Consider the following 22858-nt stretch of genomic DNA (forward strand, 5'->3'; position numbering starts at 1 on the left):
TTTTACTCTTTTTGGAAAACTTCTTGAGAAAAAGTGGTGATAAGGTGCAAATCTGATATCCAAACTTTGTTATGAGCACTTGTGCATGCTGTACACATCAAGGGGCACCTAGGAAAGAAACAAAAAAGCATTCAGACAACTTAGACATCATACACGTATGATGTCTAGGAGGCCATATTTTGAGCTAGAAGGCACCTTTGTGTGAACCATTGTGTTTAAGAGTATCTAGGGAGTAAATAGGCCAAGTTCCTTTGAGCTTGAAGCAATATAAGGCTGATAGAGACCAAGAGACAGAGTGAAGCAAAGTGAATTCTTGATTTGATTATATCTAGCACAATAGGTATTGAAATCACATTCTGCAAGTGGAAGTGAGTTTCTTATGTGGTGGGTATCCTCTAGAATGAGATTCACTCAATTTTGACCATACTGGCATCATACGCTTATGATGTCTCAAGGGCATATTTTGTGACCAGAATTGCCAATAGAGCTTACTAGAGTGTGAAACATCTCAAGACAAGCCTAAGGACCAAGTTTCACCCAATTTGGATCAATTTTGACCTAGTTAACCTCTTGGATAAGCCGGCAGTGACCCGGGCCTACATAGGAGAGATTAACGTACCAACAGGGGTTAGGACTCCAAAGTAAGCTTAGGTGTGAGGCAAAAACATCAAGGAGAGTGCATGGTTCAAGTTTGAGTTAGTTCTGAGAGAATAGACATCATATGCGTATAATGTCTACATACCAATTTTAGAGCTCAAACTGGGAATCTACTACTCCAAAAGCCTTTGCTAATATCCTAGCATTCCATTTCTCTTATCAGATCAGAATTTGGAGCTCATATAAGGATCTTGTCGTTATATATAGTAATAAGCGAGGAATACTAATTTGAAAAAGAATTGCAGTCGAAGTTTTGTACAGATAGCTAGAACCAAGGAAGTTGCAAATTGGTAATCAGTTGGAATTGCAAAGCACTCTACCAGTTTGAAAAGATACTTGGAAGCAAACAAGTACAAAGAAACAAATTCAAGTAGACTTCTAAGGTAAGAGGTGGATTTGATAGCTGTTGTGTAAAGAATTTGATGAATTTGAGATCCGGAAGGTGTATTCAAAGAGAACAAGGAGTGGCCCGAGATCCGGTTACCTTAGTGTCGACAAAAGAGAGTGTAAACCAAGCAAGGATAGATCCCTTAGCACCAATCATAGAAGAGGGTAGTGATACAAACACGTCTTTTGAAGGATCATATCATTGGATGGCTAACCGACCACTTGGAGGTTTTCAGCAGCAAGGGACCGCCGGGGGGGGGGGGTAATACCTCTCAAAAACACTTAACTTGCCAAAATACAATGCAATTTTTCTTATTTTAAGAGATGACCATGGAGCCTTGATTATGTTGATGTTCGAGGATGTCAACGCATATGTATTGAAGAACGGCCACTGAGAGGATTAACAATAATCATGGTGATAGGCTTTGCGATGAGTTAGGAAACAACTATCTCATTGTCAAAGACCCTGAAAATTACAATCGATATGGAGACAATGTAGAAAAAAGAAGGTGGTTATGGAAACTCGAGGAGAGATACCTCCTAAACTCACTCTTTCTAGAAATTCTACATTCATGACAAGAGTGGAAAGAATGGCAACGATCCATGAAAACATCGGGATTTACAAGCACGAGGAAGGAAGAGTCACCTCTTACTACATGTGCATGGACCGTCATGTGAACGAGTTAAGCACGGACAAAGTCCTGTACTTGTTTTCATATGATTCGATAACAGAAAACCATATTATTTTTGTCGATAAGTACGGATGAGAATACGAGCCAATTCACGCAGACAAATCTATAAATCCCTTCTTAGATGATTGCGGCACCACAGCACAGTTGAATAAACAACCACTACCTAACCCTCAAAACTCACAAGCATCACCACTATCATTTCAAGCGTGGCTCGAACAATTTTCTACACCAGATGTGAACATGAAAGGGGGTGGATATAAGGCCGTGTCACGGCTAGAAGCACCACCAAAACCACCACTCCATCGGCAATATCAGGATGAGAGTAGGACGAGAACACTAAATCCAATTAGGACAGAAACACCACAACGAGAATGAGAAGAAAGAAGCCGAGTAGAATCACGAACACTTGCTAGGCGAGTCAGGAATAATGGATTAGGAGCACCCGTAGGGGAGTATCATGTACCATATCCCAAGACAAAAAGGGCTTATAGAGAAGGAATACAGGATCCTATGTTTAGGATGATTGATCACAGGAGGATCAGACCCTCTCAAGTCCAAAAATGGGTTAACAAGAAATATTCGGGAAATAGAGATCCAAGGAACCACGTGGCATCCTTTGTGCGTGTCATCAAGGCTCGATTTTTCCACACAGTTTGCAGGATTTGGGTTAACCTCAGAGGAGAATACTACAACCTGGTTTGACTCTGTTGAACGTAGAGATTTTGAATCAATGGAAGAGGTATTTGATGAGTTTATCGAAGAGTTCTCTCAAAGAGGGATAGCTCATAATACAGTCTCTCAAATCCATAAGTTTAAGTAGAAAGAGGGAGAATCCGTTAGAAAGGCAACCTTAAGGTTGAAATGCTACGTGAAATTCTACCCAGTGGAGGAATTACCAACTCAGTCCCGACTCATGCTGATATTTATCCAAGGACTAAGAAATGCAGACCTTCAGAAGGATTTGCATATGAAGAAGAGCTCAACTCTAAATCAGTTGACCAAGGAGGCTCTATACCTAGTAGACAATTGTGTTGTCTACAAGGAAGGCAACTACAGAGACTTAGGTGATGACTCATCATCACAAAAAAGCGGAGCTAAGTCTATAAAGTCGGCACAAAAGAGCAAAGTAACAATGAATCAAGAGAAACTTGTTGAGGAAGTCCTCAAACGGATAAGCCCATTTGCTAAGCCACAAGCTAAGCAACCAAAATGGTGTGCCATTCAGCAAAGATGGACAAATCATGTTATGAAAGAGTGTTACTATAGCAAGGGGTATGTAAGAGATCGACACTATGCCCCACCAGCCCAAGTAGCACCTCCTCAGGTACCACCAATGCCTAGGTATACGGTAGGAAATTTGCAAGGACCAGGAGGGGTAGAAAGGCCACAGCCAATTTTAAGGCAACAACCACCTCTATTAGGAACGCGGCAAGTGGGCGTCAGATATACACCCACTATTGAGGAATTAGAGGAACAAGCCTTAGTGCTTCTACCTGTGTATTAAGAAGATCCAAATGAATATGGGGCTAGTTCAACATACTATCCACCCGAAGAGCCAAAAGCACCTGAACCTTGGAGCATGATTGGGAGTGTTAAACCACCAACAACAGCCCAGGATTCAATAGAAGGTATATATAGTTTGGATGAATGCACATTGTTGTTCATAGCCAATGCGGGGTTAACAGGACCAAGACCCACCTATCAACAGGGAGCGGCCCCAGGAGCACCTCGCCAACCTTTAGGACCGTGTTACAAATGTGTGGTGAACCTTATGAAGGACTGTCCTCACACAGAGATAATGAGAGTGAATGTGTATTGTCCAAATTGCAGCATTACACATTTAATCAGTGACTGTCCAAAAACCCAAATAAGACAGCGAAAACTACATTAAACATAGTGGGCGCGATCCCATCGAGTAGAGGTTCAGAAAATGAAATGGTGATACCCATACATGTCGTGAAAAGAGCGCAAGCTCAGAAATCAAGGGATGAACCTATAATTGAGGAACCTAAAATAGATGTTCCTGGTTAGAACAAAAAAGTCAATGAAACACTTGGAAAGCAAGGAAGACACGTATGAAAGCTAGAAGGGAACGTGAATAGACATCCCTAGCAGAGGAGAACCAGGGATAGATTAGAGAGATTAGAGAGTTGAACTAACCTTGAGTTGGAACTCCTTGAGACCAGAGAGCTTAATGAGACAAAGATATTAAAGAGTGTAAGTTTTGGAGGATCAGTACTAGTTGAAAAAGTGAATGAACCTCTAGATGCACTTATGAAAGCCTACAAAGCACGACTTCAAACGAAACAAAACCAAGAACAAAAGTGGATGACTTACCCTTATGCTGAGTTAGAAAAGCAAAGGTTGGAGATGTGTCAAAAAATGATTCAAACTGCTCAAGCTTTGCTAGAGCCACCTGCAAGTAATCCAAAGAGTTGGATCGAAGTTCTAGCTTCGACACCGATAATCTCATATAGGCATGGGGAAATCCACATCTAAAATAGAAAAGTTGAGAGTAGTGATGAATACCACAGATCATGCATCTAAGGATCTCCACTTTAGGATACGAGAAGCTTATAGAGAGGATGATGGCTTAAACGAGCTTTGGAGACACATACGAGAAGCAAACGATGCGAAAGAGTTGAGTCAGAGAGTCAACCAACCCATTAAGGGAAGGGATGTTTTTCTTCCACCTATTGAAGAGTTCGAGGTAGGATCTCAAGCTGATCTAGACCTTTGTTCATACTAGGGAGATAAGGGGTCAATATTCTCTTTAGAGAGTCAACCTGAATTGTTGGAAACTTTACCCTCATACATGGGAGAGTATGAATCCAAATCAGAGGTGAAGGCAGTGCCATCACAAATACTCTCATAAAAAAGGCTATGGACTCTAAGGGGTTGATAGATGTGACTTGCACTATTATACTAGCAGAGCTCCTTCGGATAAGACCAAACATGTGGGCGACTATTGGAAAATGCTTGGAGAAATTTGGGGTAAAAGATCCAACGCCATAGATTCAAGAAGGGATCCAAGAGTTGGAAAGACCTCAATTGAACACAAGCCATGTACCATTAAACAAAGTTGGTGAGTATTGTGAGTGCGAAGATGGGAATACCACGCTTCCAGTAGAATTCAAGGTGTAACAACCATGGCAATTCTCAATAGTGGAGCTGGTCTTGCTATTGCCACCAAGGAAATTTGAAAAAAATGGGGCAAACCTGCCTTGAGGTCTACTAGAATGAGATTGCAGCTAGCGGATGGGTACACAAAAAAACCCCTGGGACTTCTAGAGAAAATGATTGTTACTTCTTGCGGCATTGAATATGAGCATATCTTTGCCATAGTTGACTTTGACAAAGGAACAATTATGACATCATACTTGGACGGCCATTTATGAGAACATCAAATGGTTCAAGAATGGGGATATGATCATATATACCTCAGACACATGGAAATCATGACGCTCATAAAACTTAAAGACCATAGCTACAAAGACATGAACTAAACCCTAGTGAAGGAGTGTGATTCAGCTACGATAGCAGAATCGGACCTTCCAGCTTCGTTAGGCAAATCCAATGAGCTATGGATGTGTGGTGCATCACAATGTGGGAGTTTGAAATGAGAAGCGTGTATCCTGGAAAGGGCACTTGAAGGTAAGGAATATTTTCTTGAACCTTTTCTTGAAGAAGCTCTTGAGCCATTAGAATGGACTCATATCCAAGCAACCCTAGATGTGTGTGCTATCTCAGATGGCCCCACAACAAAATTTTGTGACAAAGACGGTTACAATGTGGTTCCATACTATATGGTTAGTATAGTAACAATGAGTGATGAGACGCTAGCCCTAGAGGGACCCGAAGATGATCTATTGGCAAGTGGCAAAAGAGAGGAAGAAGAGTTTCATGACTCCCCATAACATTTTGAACGAGAGGAGGACGTGGATAACAAAGGCTCCGATAACCCAAGTGAGCAAGAAGAAACGATAACAGATGTCAGGTTTTATGTTTTTTCAAATCAAAAACCTAGACATCAAGAACGCTACAAGAAAAAGAGAGCTGAAAACAAACTAGGGGAGAACCCTATGCCTAGAATAAAAGGCAAAGCACAGTTTTTGATGCTTGTAAAAGCAGAAGATTGTGTTAAGAACAAGGTATCCAGAAGGTTCTCTAAAGCTCAAGATCCCAAAACAAAAGAGAGCATAAAGGAGCTGCAAAAGCAAACTAGAAGGTTAAAATTGTAAAGAAAGAGGATGCAAGAGAGCTACACAAGACAAGCACACACCACACAAAGATGGAAATCTTCTTCTTCTTCTCACAGAAAAGAGAGTACAAAATGACTAAGTGCTAAAACTGAAAAGTAGCACATATGTACATGCGGTCACTAAGTGTGAACTCGCTAGAAGCGTACTAGGCTGGCACTAAAAGTGTAGTCCAGCTGTAGAATCACTGGCAGAGATCCTCCGTGTCGGTCACCTAACGCGCCAGTGAGTAAATATCGTAAGCATCCAAGACCCGTAGTGGATGCCAGCTCAAGATGTAGAGCTCGACATCTCAGCACTCCCCCTCGAGCTCTGCATGTCGCAGAGTCCAAGCATAGTCCGGAAACGTCGAAGCTTCTCAGCTTCGAGGGCCTTGGTAAAGATATCCGTTATCTGCTCCTTTGTGCTGACATAGACCAAGTCGATGTCGCCCGCCAACACTCGCTCTCGAATGTAGTGGTAATGGACCTCTATGTGCTTGGTCCTGGCATGGAACACTGGGTTCCTAGCCAACTGCATGCTGCTGAGGTTGTCACAATGGATGAAAATTTGTTGGTCCACCTGCACTCCCAAGTCCTCAAGTAATGTGCGTAGCCAAGCTACCTCGCACGCCGCAAGTGCTGCACCTCTGTACTCGGCCTCTGTGCTCGATAAAGCAACCGTAGGCTGCTTTTTGCTGCTCCAAGTAACAGCAACACTCCCAAAAGAGAACATGAAGCCACTCGTAGATCTCCTATCAACAATGCTACCTGCCCAATCTGCATCTGTATACCCATACAATGCTAATGGCACATCTGATGCATAGAACAATGCGTAGTCAAGAGTCCCTTGCACATACCGAAGTGTGCGTCGTACTCCATCCAAATGGGGCTTCCTCGGAAGCTGCATGAACTGACTCTCCAAGCCTACTGTGTAGCTCAAGTCTGGCCTCGTGATAGTCAAGTAGATTAGACTACCCACAATCTTCTTGTACATCTTGATATCCTCAACAACACCCCCCTTCTCTGCACTCAGCTTTGCATTCACATCCAAGGGAATAGAAATTGGCTTACAATCAGCCATACCATACTTTGACAACATGTCCAAAGCATATTGTCTCTGTGACACCCTCTGGAGTCCTGATCACCTCAATGCCAAGAAAGTAGCGCAACTCGCCCAAATCTTTCATTTCAAACTCCTGTTTGAGAAGACCCTTCACATGGTCAATCTCCATAGCATTGTCACCCACAATAATAAGGTCATCTACATATATGGTAATGACCACAATCCCCACATCACTCTCATGTACATAGAGTGAATGATCAGCATGAGCTCTCCTAAACCCAATACTGACAAGATACTTGGCAATCCTGTCATACCATGCTCTAGAGCCCTGCTTCAAACCATACAAAGCTTTGAGAAGTCTGCATACATAATTTGGGTAACCTGGATCGACATAACCAGGTGGCTGATCCATATACACTTCCTCTTGCAACTCACCATTCAAGAAGGCATTCTTTACATCCATTTGATGCATAATCCATCCTCTAGATGCAGCCAATGCTATGACATCTCTCATAGTCGTCATCTTTGCCACTGGAGCAAAGGTCTCCTCATAGTCTTATGCCATATGTCTGTGCATAACCCTTTGCGACCAGCCTTACCTTGTGACGCTCAATGTTACCATCAGCCTTATGCTTAGTTTTATACACCCATTTACAGCCAATAGCTTTCTTGCCACTTGGCAATGGCACCAACTCCCATGTGTCGTTTGCTTCCAATGCAGCCATCTCTTCATTCATTGCATCATCCCAATGCACATTTCCAATTGCATCCTCAAAACATGTGGGCTCCACATCCTGTATCACCTTAGCCATGTAGGCTTGGTGATGCGCTAGATACCCATCATAAGTCAATTTCTGAACTGGATTTCTGACTCTGTTCAATCTGCGCAGTCCTGGGTCACTCCTTTGTCCTCTAGCATCTTCTTGTACTTTCCTTACACCAGGTGTCCTGATAGCCGGAATTCCAAATTCCTCATCAAGACTTTGTTCAGAACCATCTGAATCCATGTCTATATGTGAAAAACCTGATGATGCATCAGCCATAAAGGGAGGTTCATCAACCTTTTCCTTTCCTTTTCGTGATACATTCCCTGTACCTGCTAGTGGAGTAACCTGCGTACGTAGTCTACCATTCCATGGCTTCTCAACAGAGCCACGAGAAGAGGACTCTTGTGGTCCACTCAAAACCTGTGACTGTGGCCTCACATTTTGTACACCACATCATCTTTTACATCAGCCCCAATAGTGCCATGTGCATTACTGTACCAGCGGCTCATCTCATCAAAGACTACATCTCTGCTCACTTGTAATTCTCGTGTAGTAGGATTGTAGCACCTATACCCCTTTTGTTCAAGGGAATATCCCACAAGAATACATTTCTCTGCTTTAGGATCCAATTTCCTACGCAACTCATCTGGTACATGCACGTAAGCTATGCAGCCAAACACTTTCAAGTGTGCCAAATTAGGCTTTGTACCTGTAAACTTTTCCTCAGGCGTTACATCATGCACCGCAGCTGTAGGTGTCCCGTTCATAATGTACACAACTGTATTTACAGCATCAGCCCAGAAATGATGAGGCATGTTCTTCTCATTCATCAATGCACGTGCAACCTCTGCAATGTGCCCGTTTTTACTTTCTGCGACCCCATTCTGTTGTGGAGTATATCTGCATGTAAACTGCCTGCGTATACCATGCATTCGCAGAAAATCTGAAAAATCATTGGAGAAGTACTCTCCCCCTCAATCTGACCTCAATGTCTTGATTTTCATATCTGTCTCCTTTTCAATCATGACTTTGAAGTCCTGAAAGTGACCAAACACTTCACTTTTGTTATGCATGAAGTAGACCCATACTTTCCTTGTATGGTCATCAATGAAAGAGACATAATACCTGCAACCATGTATACTTGCAGTATCGGCTAGACCCCAAACATCTGTGTGCACCACCTCAAGTGGCTTTTTACATACATTGCGCTCATGTGGAAATGAGCCCTTTGACTGTTTTCCAAAATGGCATGCTGCACACACTTTATGCATACCATCCACCTTGAATTTGGGCAAACCTTTTACAATCTGTTTTGATTGCATGCTGCGCAATCTCTACTTATTGACATGACCAATGCGTTTGTGCCAAATGTCAACATCATCCACAACACCTGTGCCCTGTGCAAATAATGCAGCTTTTACCTCAGGCATGTCTACATTCAGCGTAAACATTCTGCCCACACATTTTCCCTCTGTGATCAGCTTACAACCATTCTTGAAATCTTCTACATAACAGCCATTTGGATTGAAGCAAACCTGCAAACCCTGCTCAACCATTTGTCCAATAGAAACAAGATTCTTTGTAATGTTTGGGACATGAAGCACATCTGCTAAGTACTTTGATTTCCCACTCTTCGTATTTAGAGGTATGTCCCCTACATGAGCAATGGGGTGAGCTGTGTCATCTCCTGTCTGCACATAGCCTGACACATCTGGTTTGGGCATATCTCTAAACCACTCTCCACGAGACGTCATGTGATTAGAGGGACCTGAATCCACATACCAAACATCATCTTGGGTGGAATTCTCTGCAGTCATTGTATTCATTACATGTTGCATAACAAACATGCGCTCGTTTTTGCTGTCATCTGCATCTCTGCTAGTAGATGCATAGTTGCCCCGTTCTCTCTTTCCACTTGATTTTCCCTTTGGACAGTCACGTGACATGTGATCTCTTTCACCACAAGTCCAACATTCTCTGCTATCTGCAGTATGTTGTTGCCTGCTTGATCCTGCACCACGACCTCTTTGACTCCCCCTGCCTTGAGACTGGTTTCCCCTACCACCTGTATTGTTTTGATTTTATTGACCTTCTTGAAATTGGCCCCTGCAACCACTTGGGCCTCGACCACGACCTCTACCTCTACCTCTACCTCTGTTGGAGTTAGAATAGAAGGCTTGTTCAGACCTATTTCTGCCACGAGAAGAAGATGTGTCAAGACCAAGGTTCTTCTCCTCAAGAATAAGCATAGAAATCAAATCTTGGCACACGGGGATGTCGTCTCTTGTATTCATGGAAGACCTGAAATGTACATACTCATCTCCTAGACCATCCAAGCATGCACGGACAATGTCATCGTCTTCCACTGAGACTTTAATAGATCCAAGAGTCTCAATGATACTCTTGATCTTCAAAGCATAATCATTGATGGAGAGGTTGTTCCTCTTAACCTGATTTAGCTCCGACTTTAGTTGAAGCTTCCTGGCCTTGGTGTTCACCTCGAACACTCTGCTTAAGTTTTTCCATGCAATGGCGGGGGTTTCAACATCCTGTAGATAGCCCATCATGCCATCTGTGATGCTCATAGAAAGCCAATACATCACTTTGCTCTGGCCTTGTTGCCAGTCCCTCAAAGCTTTCCTTTGTTTTGCTGTAGCATTCACCTTGGGAATCTCTGGTTCCTTTTCATTGTCTCCTTCTACATAGTCCCAATAACCTTTTCCTTTTAGGAAATTTTTTATTCTGAACTTCCATGCAGGGTAGTTATTTTTCTCAAGCTTCTCAGTGACAATCTGACTGAAACCGTCAGACATCTTGAAGCACTAAGACAAAATAGATGCAATCTGCAAAAACCTGCAAATCTGCTGAACCTGCTATCGTGGTACCTGTAACGCTTTCTACACTCAATGAGTGTCCACAATCAAGCGTACATACAACCACTGTACTTGTACAGTAAATCTCTGTGGTACTGCACTTTGGAGACCTGTTCAGAAACTTTGTACGAAAAACGAACGAAGGGATTGTGATGCTCTTGCTCTCTTAGCCTCTCTTTCCTACACCAGGCTCTGATACCATGTAAAGAAAGAGGATGCAAGAGAGCTACACAAGACAAGCACACACCACACAGAGATGGAAAGCTTCTTCTTCTTCTCACAGAAAAGAGAGTACAAAATGACTAAGTGCTAAAACTGAAAAGTAGCACATGTGTACATGCGGTCACTAAGTGTGAACTCGCTAGAAGCGTACTAGGCTGGCACTATAAGTGTAGTCCACCTATAGAATCACTGGCAGAGATCCTCCGTGTCGGTCACCTAACGCGCTAGTGAGTAAATATCGTAAGCGGCCAAGACCCGTAGTGGATGCTAGCTCAAGATGTAGAGCTCGACATCTCAACAAAAATTTGAAACAAAACCCAAACAAACAAAAGAATCAGTATTAAATGAGTTTGGAGAAACTAAATGGACCAAGGTGGAGAGAAAGAACAAGTACCGTGAGCTTAAGAAGACTCTTAGGGAGGTGTGGACAACATAAGTAGAAAGTGGGGAGGAAGAAGACAATAAGGAGGACAAAATGAGCGTGCCATCCCACTAAAGAAATTTCACTATCCAAGATCGAAAGGTAGTGTTGATGCAACATCTAAGAGAGCAAAAAGACAAGAAGTCCTACGACGGGCCTGAGGAGGCAAAGAAGATAGACTTGGCAAGACTCAGAGAAGAGCCACGGCCAGCCTTCATAGAAACATATCTAAATCCAAAAGAGGAAGAAAAGCTCATAAGCCTTCTCAAGGAATGCAAGGACGTGTTTGCTTCGTCCTATAAAGAATTGAAGGGAGTAGATCCTACGATATGTCAACACACAATCCCAGTAAAGCCTGATGCCAAGCCCAATTGACAGAGACCTTACACTTTACAATGATACATTCGCTAAGCGCATCAAGGACAATATTGATAAGTTAAATGAGGTTGAGTTTATCTACGAGATAGAACACACCGACTGGGTATCTCCCATAGTGGTAGTGCCTACGAAAAATGGAAAACTCTAAAGAAGGTTGATGCTGCCAGAATAAGGGATAATTATCCCTTACCTAGTACTGACCATGTCTTGGAACGAGTGGCCGGTAAGCGAGCATACTCCTTTTTAGATGGGCTCTCAGGATATAACCAACTCGCCATTGCTCCTGAAGATCAATACAAGACAATGTTTGCCAAGAATGGGGTATATATGCATATAGAATGATGCCTTTTGGCCTGATCAATGCCCTGGCCACCTTCCAGAGATTGATGACTCATGCCCTTAAGGAATACTTATTATTCTTGGAAATATATATGGATGACTTATGTGTGCCCTTTCTCTTGAGAGATGAGCATACAGAGCACCTCAGAAAAGCATTCGAGAAGTGCAGGACTTACATGATCTGTCTTAACCCAAAAAAATGCATATTTATGGTTAGACAAATAAGAATCTTGGGACATATTGTCTCGTCATATGGAATATCTATCGACTTGGACAGTAAAATCTCATGGAAAGTGGTCCGGGGAACCCCAATATAAGATATTTTGACCTCACTTATTCTCTCATTTCTACTATTCACAAGTTAGAGAGAGCTAGAGAGAACTACAAACGCACGAACTTTCTATGGCTTCATATGACACACACAAGACACCAGTCGGCATTAGATATGAGAGGTAGGCTCCTCACCATGTGCCCTACATGTTTTATGCTTACTTCATCGCAAAAAGCTAACAAAAATGGCAATGTGGCATCATGGGGAAGAGACCAAAAGGGGCCATAACGCAACAACCAGTAACCCGATAGCTATGAGACTTGATAGGGTGATAACTCTAGGCTAGAGAAACATGTTTACTACCTTCTATACTGATTTAGGCCAGTCAAAAAAACCCTAACTTCTTGGAGCCTGTAGAAGCCGACCCGAAAGAAGGTTGTCAAAATGCTACCAAAATTCAGGAATAGGTGCTCCTTAAGGGTACCTACAACCCTATATAGCTACCTCCAGAGTCAATATAAGACCTAGGGTAACTGAACATAGGATCCTCCTCCCTACCGCCCCTTATATAGGCCTAGCTCCTAGATCTTGCCCTAAGCGGATCCCCAGTCCGCACTGTCCAGTCCAGGCCCTTGGCCTAGGTCCATGAAGCCTCAATTTTCCAATTAAGGGAGTAATTGAGAGGTCTTGTCCCTTGATAGCTCCATCAGATTTCAATGTATCTCCCATCTTGTGGGCTTGTATGCCTAGCTTGGTGGTCAACTCCGTGGATATGAAGTTGTGAGTTGAAACAGGGTCAAACAAAATAAAGGCGTCATGCTTTTTCATCTTTCCCCAAGCATAGGAAACAAGAAATCCTTAGCAATGAGCATTCTCTTTTGGAGCTTCAAACATAGAGACTCTAGAAGTCTCCATTGCGGGCAATTCTCTTGGGGCAAGGACGATAACCATGGCCTTGCTCCCCACACTTAAAACATTTGTGGTCCTTACTAAAAGCTTCTAGCTCTTTAGGAGAGAGTTTATATTTACCTTTGTAAACTCCCTTCTCCTTGGACCAATTGTTGTTGTTTTTGTTGGAATAGCCTTGGTAAGAATTTTGGGCATTGGTTTTCCCCTTGGCATCACTTTTGTCTTTATTTTCCATGGGTTTGATATTCCGTCTAGCCCCTTTTTGGAAATTGATGCTCGAAGCAACCATGGTGTGGTGGATTACTTTGGTGATAGAACCAGTCCATTGAGAGTTGACATACTCGGCCATCTCTTTGGGTAATACCGCACAAAATTGTTGCTTTTGCTCGACAAAGTCTATCTTTTGAAAGATAGTAGCCTTCAGATGTAAATCCCAAAACTTGTCTACATATTTGTGGATAGACACATGAGAGAGAAGCTTTAAACTTCACCATTTAGTAAGCACTTTTTCCTTTGCATCACTTGCAAGGAATTGCTTCATGATGGAAACTCGTAGAGTTTTCCATTTCTTTGGGGCTTCGCAGTTGCCACGAAGGCTAGCCACCATTGACGAGCCAATTTTTGGAAGTGCATAGCTACATGGTGTAGCTTGGAGGACTCCTTGAAGCCCTCGTCTCCAAAGGCCGCATCAAATTGTTGGATGAAGGCCAATACTTTGTCAGTAGAAGCGAAGGTGACATCATAGGTGAGAAAAGAGATACTCTTTCCTCCTTCTTTGAACTTCTTTAACTTTTGTGACCTTCGCCATATGCAGGGTAAGATTTGCGATGTCCTCCCCCTCTTGTATTCTCTAGGAGAATAGCCATAGCTTTCATCGGTAGAGGAGGAAGGTGAAGAAGAAGGAGAAGAGGGTGACCTCTTTCTTACCCTTTTCTTCCTTTGTTTCCTCTCTTCCCTTTTAGAGTAACAAGGAGAAGGACTATGGGTTGACCATTTCCTCTTGGGAGGAGTTGGCGATCATCTAGACCACCATCTTCATGGAGCCACATCTTTTGAGGAACCTAGGGAGTCATTACTTTCTCGTTCTTTGGATTCCTCCTCTCGTATGGGAGAGAGTCTTCTTTTGGGGGTGTCACCAAGAGGCCTCCTAAGCTCTCTCTCCTCTTTGAGAGAAAAGAAAATCCCATAAGCACGAAGTTGTTGAGTAACTTCGACTTGCAAAGAGGGGTTGCCCATAGCTTGTTGCAACCTAGTAACAAGATAATTAACAAACATGGGGGCATCATCATTAGCACCTTCATGTGCAAAATCAAAGTTATCAATGTTCATTCTACTCTCTTGGTTATTGTCAGCCATGTTAATTCATCTTATGTGTTTACTTAGTGTATGCTTTGGCAATTTAAAACCTTAGTTGCTACTCCTCTTAGCCTTTGAAAATAGGCACTTAAGTATCTAGACCCACGGCTCGAATTGGTTAATTATAGAGAGTAGTGGAGTGAGTCTAACATAGTGAAGTTGTCGAGGGATAGCTCCTTTCGGACTTCTTATGGCTCAATAATGGTAAAGCCGTAGGCAAGTCTAAAAAGACTCCATTATTAAGACCAAAGATCCCGAGGTGTGCACCATATCCCACATAGTGGGATCAACAAAACCGATAATAGATCCCAGTCCCACTTACCCTAATATAATTAACAAAATCAACCATTAATAGGCTACTTAAGGACCTCTCTTCTTAAGCAAGAAAAGAGAAACCTAATGCTCTGATACCAATGTAATGGAAATGGCCTATGAACTTTGAGAGTAGCGGAATTAGGAAATTAGGTGAAGCACTTTTGAGAGATTACTTTGTGAGCATAGCGGGTGAACTTAATTGATGGTAGCAACATAAACATGGTACTTAGTTAACTTGGCATGAACAATACTATTGCAAGAGAGAGAGTTTAGAGAACATGACAATAGTTGAGGACCTGATTCATATGGAGCCGGTCCCCCTCCAATATGCATTTGTATTATAGTTTCTCCAATCAAGAGAGATTTGGTACAATACAATCTTTGTGTTCCTTGTGACCTACATGATGCAATGAAGATGGAAAGCTTCATGCATCACAAGTATAACATAAACTTGTAGGAATTTGTATTATAGTTTCTCCCATCAAGAGAGACTTGGTGCAATACAATCTTTGTGTTCTTTGTGACCTACGTGATGCAATGAAGATGGAAAGCTTCATGCATCACAAACATAACATAAACTTGTAGAAAGCATTAACTATCCCAAGCCTTAGTCCCAAGGCCTCAAACACCTTCGAAGGTGGAGAGAGCTAGCGGGGAATGAGGATAGGGAAGAGGAAGAAGAAACATTCCATAGGAGAAAGAAATAGTTCCTCACTTATCATTACTCTTCTTGCTAGAATACATAATAGCATAGTAATGGAGATGGAGAAGATGGAAATCTTAAGCATTAAATCATGACTCTTGGTTGGATTTGCATTCCATAGCCAAGAGTGTTGGTGTAGGCTTTTACTCTCACAAGCTTGGAGAAGGAGGTGGTGTTCCTCAACTTTCACCAAGTGAGAATAGCCTTGCAAATGAGTGTGTGTGTGTGTGGAGTATATCCCCCTAGAACCCCCCGTTCTTGCTTTGGGAGAAAATTCTACTTGCTACAAGCTCATTGGACCCCTTTCCCCTTAGCCAATCACATCCAACATGCAGTCAAGCATATGGGTAGTCTTTTGACAAGTGTCCTCCTTACCCCTTAGAGAGAGAGAGCTTGAAAATATCTAGATATTTGTTAGATGGAAGTAGAATCTCATTGGAACCCTCTTTAGCCCAACCAATAGCATTCAAGCACACCATGTGGTTAAGCTTAGTGAGAGTCTGACATGTGTCCCATGTGCTCTTTTAAAATTCCCCTAAGTTTGAGATTTTTATGCATAGGAAGAGTTTTAAGCAACTTCCTCATTATGTGAGTAGGTTCTCTTTTTGACTCAAGCATCTTACCCCCCATGCATAGGAAGCTTCTCAAGCAACTTCCTCATTAAATGTGACAAGTCCCTCAAGTACCTTAGTCATCAAGCATGACAAGCACCTTAGGTGGGGTTCCCACCTCAAGCACAGCCTTAGCTTGCTTAAGTTTAGCTCGGGTTCCCACATCAAGCACAACCCTAGCTTGCTTAAGTTTAGGTTGAGTTCCCACCTCAAGCACAACCCTAGCTGGCTTAAGTTTAGGTGGGGTTCCCACCTCAAGCTCAACCCTAGTTTGCTTAAGGTCAAAGGACTTTTAACACTAACCATTGGAGGTCTTTAATGAAGCTAACCCTAAGGTCTTTTAAGCTTCATTAGTTAACCTTGCTCGTTGACAGACCATCTCTCATTTGGGCCCCTTTACCATTGGCCCCGTGTTGAGATAGATCCATAAGCACATGTATATATTCTAACCCTTGTTCTCGTTTATTATCACATATTAAATGATCAGTTTAATATGAGAAAATCATTTGGGTTGGTTAGATATTAGATATTTGATGACACTTCGCATTTCTTGATACATTTGACCAGCTAGCAAGACTTGTTCTATCACACAACCTACCATTCCATGTCTTCTTACCATTACCTACACTAGGTGACCCTTGTGGACCACTCAAAATTTGTGACTGTGCACATGTACTTTTTGCTGCCACATTATCTCTTACATCAACCTCTAAGTGATCCTTCACATCAACATACCAAAAATGATATATTTTCTCACCCTAACTTTACTTATAAAAGGATTGTAGCATTTATACCCTTTTACTCAAGGGAATATCCAATGAACACACATTTTTCTACTTTTGAATCAAGCTTATTTCTCATCTCATCTGGAAAATACACATGAGAAATACATTTGAACACGCTAAAATCTAATACATCTTATTTTTCACTAGAAAACTTCTCTTTTGGTTTCATATCATGTACCATAGCACTAGGGGTCATGTTTATAATGTAAACACTTTTAGTAATAGCTTTAGCCCAATAACAATGAGGCATGTTCTTCTCATTCATCAACGCTCTAGAAGCGTTTTCTATGTGCCTATTCTTTCATTCATCAACACTATTTTTGTGTCGAGTATACCTGCATGAAAATTGCCTCTGAATTCCATGATTCTTCAGAATACCATTGAATTCATTGGAGAAGTATTCTCCCCCTCCATGTGACCTCACGCACTTTAGATGTTTTCTAATCTATTTTTCAACCAAAGCCTTGAAATTTTGAAAGTTCATAAACACCTCATTTTTTTGCTTCATGTAACAGAACCATACCTTCCTTGTATGGTCATTAATGAAGCGCACATAGTATTGACATCCACCCATAGATGCAGTCTTTGCTAGACCCCATACATCTATATGTATTAGACACAAGGCATTTTTGCTTACATGCTTTTGCCTTCTTTCCAAACTAACAAGCCTCACAATTTTTTGTATTTCAACAAATTTAAAGGTTGGCAAACTTGTAACCATCTCTTTAGTTTGCATAGCCTTTGCAAGTTTGTACGCCCAATGCATTTGTGCCGAATCTCAATATTTGCAACAAATCCTACACCTTGTGCAAACATGGTAGGATTCACCTCAGATACATTTACATTCAAAGTAAACATTATGTGACGAGTTTCTTTCCTTGCACAACCAACTTTCCATTCTTCTTATGCTCTTCAACAAAGAGATCATCAATATCAAACTTGACTTGCAAACCCTGCTCAATCATCTGTCCAACAAAAACAAAATTCTTTGTGATATTAGGTACATGCAGTACAACAACCATGTACTTTACTCTACCATCTATCATAGACAATGATACATTTCTTGTATGCATAATGGGATGTGCAATATCATCTAGGACTCTACAAAGTATGCATTACCTTGAACCACTCACCATGATTGGTAATGTGATTTGACACACCCAAATCCACATACTAGAAATTATCACTAGATTTTTCCACATTTGCAAACACAATATGTGCTGCACACAAATAACCCCTTAGGCTCATCTACATTCTTGCTAGTAGCTGCATAATTATTTTGTTGTCTCCTATATGGATAATCACGATCAAAGTGACCATGTCTCCCACAACCCCAACATTCCCATATTGACCTATGTTGTTACGTTGCACATTACCACGAACTCTTGGACTCCCCATACCTTGGAAATTTTCTTGACCACCTGTGTTTTGTCTCTGGGAATTATTATGATGTTGTGCTTGGTGGTTGCTTCTTCCTCGACCACCTCCATGACCTATATCGTGTCCCCTTCCTCTTCCTCTATTGTTGAAGAGGACCTGTTTAGAATTATTTCCACCTAGCATAGAGGAGTCTTCATTAAGTTACTTTCTTGTTGTATTCTAGACCCAATCCTCTCAAACATACTTCCACCTTATCATCATCATTAACAACACCCTTCATGAAGCCAAATGTTGTGGAGGTAGTTTTTATGTGTGAAGCATACTTCCCTACCACCATGCCTACCATTCAAGTACATCTCCTAGTGCACATAGTTTATGAGGTGGAAGTAGTGAGGACCATGCATTATAGATGGAAGCTCTTCCTAGATCCCTTCATGAATATGCTAAAGTGATTTGTGTGTCAAAGGGTGCACCCAAAGGAAATCATGGCCAAGAATTGACTAGATTTAGAGTCACTAGTGTACATTGGAGAGTGGTTCTCTGGGATTGATCATAAATATGACATGCTATGGAGGAAAATGGATGATGAGCACCTAATTTGAGTTGTGATGGTGGGTCCAGGCATGGATAAAAGAATGAGCATGGACCTAGAGGCAAAGTTTTGCATGCTTCACAATCCATTGATGAAGAAGTGGCTTTCCCAATACAAGGATGCAAAACAAGAGCAAGAATTTTCACAATATGCCTTTAAAATAATGAGACAAAACCAATGGTGCATTACCCTATGTATTTTGAGACATTTCCATCTTTCATGAGTCTAAAATGGTTGTATGATGCTATGGTCACGGCCCAACAACAAGGTGAACAGGTGACAAATGAGTGGGAGTTTTCTTGAGGTTGCAACACTCATGTAAATCTCAATCTCTAACTCTTCTATCCATTTGGAATGGCTACTTGAATGATTAGCTTGTCCAATCCTTATCATAGTACAATTCACACACAACAACTTGGTGTAAAGGTCGACACTTTACAATAGAGAAAATTGACACAAAGCAATGCGCATTTGGATGTGGGGTCAAGCGAAAATTGAGGAGGCCAGTCCAAAACAACTATCAAGACAATTTCAATTGTAGAATAAATATTCTATTTTGAAATTTTTTGGGTGAAGTACAGAGGGTTTGACATGGGGATATTTCCTGTGTAATGGATTAGGGTGAATATATAGAGGGCCATGATGTAGCAATGCATAGAAGAGAGTCAAGATTTCTTCTGGTCGACTTGGAGAAAAATGGAGCAATCTTCAAGGCACATGTGTCCTTCTCAAGCACTATGAACAAGTAGGTCCATGTAACTTTCTGCAACTCATTGTTGGGATTTTCCACACATTATCTCGTATGCACTCATTTCTCTTTGCAAAAATGCACTCATTTCTCTTTGCAAATGCTTTTTTATCCCAAAATGTTGGGGTTGATTTGGTGGTATATCATTGAGGTACCCTCACAAAGTGCACTAGTCTATGAGAATCACAACCTCCTAGTCATACGCAGCACTCTAGAAAATGCAAACATTCCAAAATATGCCATGGAGAGGATTCTCAAAACAAAAGATGTAAATGATGTGATGGTTATAATCATGGTAGAAAACAAAGAGAGGAGAATGCAGAGGATCTATTGGATAATCATGAGGATGTCTCTGTAGGGAGATATCTCTTCATAGATAGAAGGATTTACGCGGCATTGTGGCAAGATGAGATGGAGGCTGCTTAAAGGGCCAACTAATTGTATTTCCTTGCATTTGATCCTAATGCAACTAACTAGATGTATTTTAAGTAGCAAAATCATATCTTATTTATTTATAGTATTAATTCTAAAGGTTTTGTGATTTATTTTTTGGTGCGGTGAAAGGTTGTGATTGTTTTTTGGTGAAATGATTACTCAAAGTTAACGTTTTGGTCATGTAGTTGTTTGCTCCTCCATGCTCAACGTAGAGGACTACTTCTCCAACAAGAAGATGTTAAAGAAGATCCACAATTACTACAAGCATAAGAACTTGGATGTTTACAATGTGCTCAAGAATGGATTAGGAAAGTTTGGTTGGCTCAAAAAAAGGGTTTGAGGTCAAAGAAAAGGTGTGCAACTCTCCTGACGTGTGAAGCCAGTATAGGGAGGCCCAGAGGGTGCAAGTGGAGACAAGGAGTTCATATCACCTTGGTAGCAGTAGTTGGATGAGAGGAATACCAAACTTTGAGAATTTTTTTGAGCTTGTGCAAACCTGAGTGACATCTAGCTAATCATCTCAAAATAACATAAGATGTAGAAGGAGGTACCATAGCTAAAGGAAAAATTCAACCCACAAGGATATTTAAACTTTTATATTTGTAGAAGAATTTTTAATTTCCACAGTGAATAAATTCATTGGTCATTAACCTAAGCATCTCCTCCCTTAAATGCAATAGAGGTAAAAAATCAAATCTCTACCACGATTTCTTTGTAAAGTGTGAGCTTTGTCCTAAGGTGTGAGTCAAGGAGAGGAGAGTGGATTTATCCCACATATTGTGGAGCAAGGTTGTAGAGCTACTTAAAGCTCATTTCTTGAATGAATGAACAACAACTTCATTTTGCACTACATGCTTGTCTATGGTGAGCTTATGCTAAGCTATGTCAATACTCAAGATTGTGTTTATGAGTCCAAGCTAATTCTATCTTGGAACCTAATTCACTTGATTGATAACCTTGCTTACACACACTCACACACTTGCACCATGTTTCTCTTTCATCCACCATAGCTAGCACGATCCAATTCCTAACATTTGGTAGCAGAGCCATGGTGTGCTAGCTAGGATTTTCATTATGCATTAGTGTGTGTTAATCATTAGCATCTCCATTAGCTTCGATTAGGACTTCTTAATCATCTTTTTTTTTAGTCCTTAACCTATCATCACCTCTCTCCTTCCACCTCTAATAATCATCACTTAGTAATCACTAGACTAATTAGTTGTGAGCAAGCTCATGGGTTTGATTCCTATGAACCACTACTCTCACTAGTTAATCTTGGTGGTCAATTAAGCGATCTTTAGATTCAACCTCTTCAATTTGTATACATTAAGTGTCATTTCCCCCCAATTTTCACTTGCAATTAATTTCTTTAGCTTCACCATTAAGATTCATCACCCTCGTCATCTCCAAGCACTCCTCAAAACCTATCTATAGAGTCCCTAAGTGCCCCATTCTGACAAGGGAAGCCCGTTCAATTTTTTCCCCTAAAATAGGTGTGTGTGTGAGTTTGTGCCTGCCGACTTGACCTTAAGATTCTGTTTTTCGGAGCCTTTCCACAACCAAGCGTGTGAGGCTTGTTGGCTAGCCCAAAATAGCTCGTGGCAATATTGGCTTGACGGTCCAAAGTTTCAATTGGGCATTACCCAACTTGGGCAACGTGGGCGGACCCGAAATAGTAATTCAAATTAGCTTTTCTTTGGAGGAAGTGCGTCTGCAAGGGAGAGATCCCACGAACACAGCGCGTGCCTTGATTTTTTTGCCCGCCGCCTGCTGCTCCTATCCGTCTACCCAAGTGCCTGCCCGGCCATGCCCGCGCCACCCGAACTGCCCGGCTTACCCGACCCTGTTGGGCCCCCCTTCCCACGGCACTGCCTCAAGTGCCTCAAGAGCTTCCCTTGCCCGCTTCCCGCACTGCTCCCGGCTTCAAAGCTCCAAGGCAAGGCCTTTTAAGCCCCTGCTCCCACCAAACTACAGCAAATTGCTCCCACCAAGGAATACATTCCCATAAGCTTGCTACCATCAAACAGCCGAGACCCTTCAAGGGCTTCCCCAAGGCAACCGAAAACTTTCAAAGCCTCAAAGGCATCAAAGAACTCCGAGTGGAAGAGATAAAGCAACCAAAGGCAAATTTCAAAAGGCTTCATCTCAAAGAAAATCTCCAAAGGCATCCAAAGCCATTTCGAAGGTAGATTCCAATCGTCAAAGAAGAACTCAAGGCTGTGAAGGGTGACTTCACCTCGAGTGAAGAGGTACTTCACATTTTATCAAGAAAACATTAAAATTGGAATCTTGTAGCCAAGCACAACAAGTTTCTTGCAATGTATGTAATTATACTTGTATATATGGATGACATTATGTGCTTTTGTAATGGGATAGACATTGGCATTGGAGAGTCTCCAATTTGCTAAAATCTCTCCATGTGTGAAAACTTTGTGACAAATTGTATGAGAAATTCCACATGCTTGGGCTCTCGGAGCATAACCAAGATGGAAGAGAGCATTAATTTTTGCATAAACCTTTTCATAGGATATTTTAGTATATTGTTGCATGTCATTATGACTCATGGAATAAAGCCTAATTGTACCACAAAAAGGGGGACAGAAGTACTCGTTCGAGGGGAGGATACGAAGTCAGACCATGAAGCAGTTGAAAGCAACAGCAGAAGAAACGAAGGCAAGAGACCTGACAGAGGATCAACTCACATAGTAGAAGAC

The sequence above is a fragment of the Adiantum capillus-veneris genome, chromosome 21 (assembly GCF_014529385.1).
Source record: "Adiantum capillus-veneris isolate H3 chromosome 21, ASM1452938v2, whole genome shotgun sequence".
Taxonomy (NCBI): domain Eukaryota; kingdom Viridiplantae; phylum Streptophyta; class Polypodiopsida; order Polypodiales; family Pteridaceae; genus Adiantum; species Adiantum capillus-veneris.